Raw genomic sequence first — 3,119 nt, forward strand, 5'->3', positions numbered from 1 at the left:
GAGAGTCCATAAGCACATCATCCATTCCTATCCATCCCATAAACATAATCCCATTACAAATCCCATATAAGCACATTCCCCATCCCATTCCGTAACTCCAGCACAACATCTCATGCCATCACATCCCATCCCCATCCATACATTGCCCAATGGTCAATCCCATTCCATCCATATAAGTCCCATTCCCAATCCTATTCCACACCAGCCCATCCCAATAACATAATTGGCAGATCCCCATCCCATCAATACATATCCCATACATATATCCCATATCACATCTCAATCCACCATTCCATCCCATACCATCCCATCCCATCTCCCAATCCCGATGACATATCCATACAAATCCATTGCAACAGTTCATCTCCAATCCCAAACCCATCCATATAAATCCCCCAGTTCCCAATCCCATTTCATCCCCATCACATATCAGAGTATCTCCATACAACCATAGCATAGTCACATCCCATACCAGCGCCACGCCATATCCATCAGTACATCCCACATAACACATCCCATCCATTTACATACCACCAGACATATCCCATGACATCCTATTCCTATATCCACATACATAGCCACGCATATCCCATACCTTCCCATAGCATATCTCTCATGGCAACCATCCCATCCACCATCCCCCTCCCCAAGCACATCCCACACCAACCCACACCATATCCCCATCGCGAGAACCACCCCACGCCAATAACAATATTCCTCATACAAATCCCATAGCACAAGTCCCATAGCACATCCCATCCCCATATCCATCCCAGTCGCACATCCCATGACATTGGCCCCGGTAACATTCCCATCCATAATATCCATAAGTATCCACATCCCATTAATATCTCCCATCCCATAATACTCCGCCATCCCATCACATCCCATCCCATCCACAATCCACCAGTAATATCCCTAGATATTCCCCATCCCATAATATCCCATCCCATAAATTATCCTTCCACCCTCCACAATATGATTAATTCCCATCGCCATAATATCGCCATCCCATCCCAGTCCCATCCCAATACACATCCATACAACATCCCATTACACCACCCATTGCGAGCAATCCCATCACCAGCCCCATACCCACACGATAATCCCACAATAACCCCCACATACCCCCATACTCCCCATATCCCTCCATTACCGCTAGGCGCAGCCCCATACTCCCCCATATCCCCCATACCCCTCATATCCCGAGAGTCCCCCATATCCCCCATACCCCCCATATCCCCCATATCCACTGAGCCCATACCACCCCAATACCCCCATATCCCCCATACCCTCCTCCATGATCCCATATCCCCCATACTGAGTCCCCCATTATCCCCCATATCCCCCATAATCCCCCATATCCCTCCATACCCCGTCATACCCCCAATACCCCCCATACCCCCATATTCCCCCCAATAATGAAAATGACCCGACCTTGGCTCATCCTCCCTCTCAGCTCAGGCCTCAGGTTCTTGCACTCACGCAGCGAGTCTCCTCCTTCCTCCTTCTCCCCCCTCGCTGGTCGACATCACGCCTCACTCCACAGTCACGGTCTCTACTGGGCCACACAAGGGACCCAATACCGCCATCAACCATGGAGCGAGAGAGCCATAAGGGACAATTGACCCCCATAGACCAAGAGCCCACCGCATTAATGGACCCAATGACCCCATAACCAAGCCAACCCCAAAGGGACCCAATAACCCCATAAACCAGAGCCCACCCCCTAAGGTACACAATAGATCTCCAGTAAACCCACACTATATATCCAGCACCCATAAGGGACCCAATGACCCCAAACCCACCCATGATGGACCCACATACCCCATAACCAGGAGCCCACGCCCCAGAAGGACCGCAATGACCCCATAAACAGAGCCACCCCAATGAGGACCCAATGACCACGATAATCCAGAGTCCACACCATGATGACCCAAGTGACACACGCATAAACCAGAAGGCCTCACCCTCATGATGGAACCTTCCAATGCACCACGGATAACCAAGAGCACCACCCGCAATAAGGTGGCCCAATGACCCATAATATAAGCCGCACCATAAGAGACCGACAATGACCCCATATAACCAGAGCCCACCCCATAATGGACCCAATGACCCCATAACCAGAGCCCACCCCATAAGGGACCCAATGACCCCATAACCAGAGCCACCCCAATAATGGACCCAATGACCCGAGAACAGAGCCATCCCCATATAGGACCAATGACCCCGAGAGAGAGCATGAGCACCCACCCCATAAGGGACCCGAATGACCCCAATCCCCATACCAGAAGCCCACCCTATGAGGGACCCAATGACCCCATATACTCAGAGCCCCACGCCATAAAGGGGACCCTAAATGGCCCCATAACCCACCCATAAATGACCCCAATGACCCCAATAACCCACCCGCATAATGGACTCCAATGACCGCCCATAAAACCCACCCCGATAAGGGACCCAATGGGCCCATAATCCACCCCAATATAGGGACCCAATTGGCCCCATAAACCCACCCAAAGGGACCCAATGGCCCCATAACCTACCCCATAAGGACCCAAATGACCCAAATAAACCAGAGCCCACCCCATAAGGGACCCAATGACCCATAACCACACCCATAAGGACCCAATGACCCCATAACCACCCTCATAGGGGAACCACAATGATCCCCGTATAACCCGCCCCATAAAACCCGCCCCAATAACCCGCCCCATAACCACGTACCATAACAGCAGCGATGGGGGGCAGGGAGAGAGATCTTGCGCGGTTAAGGGGTCTGGGGCTTGCGCTGCCGGGTAACTTGGACGACTCGATGATCAGATCCCACTGAGAAATGCTTCCCCGTGGTGGGGTGTGGGGTGGGGGGTCTGGGGGGGCAATGGGCAGATGGGGGGCACTATGGGGTGGGGGTCTGTGGGGGTGCAATAGGGATCGAGATGGGGGTCTATGGGGTGGGGAGTGGCTTGTGGGTAATAAATGGGGTGAATGGGGTGGGGAATCTATGGGGTGGGGGAGGTCTGGGGGGGCAGATGGGTCAGATGGGCGCGAATGGGGCATCTAATGGGGTGGGGGTCTGGGGGGGCAATGGGGTCAGATGGGGGGCAACTATGGGG

This window comes from Coturnix japonica, chromosome 22 (assembly GCF_001577835.2).
Source record: "Coturnix japonica isolate 7356 chromosome 22, Coturnix japonica 2.1, whole genome shotgun sequence".
NCBI lineage: Eukaryota > Metazoa > Chordata > Aves > Galliformes > Phasianidae > Coturnix > Coturnix japonica.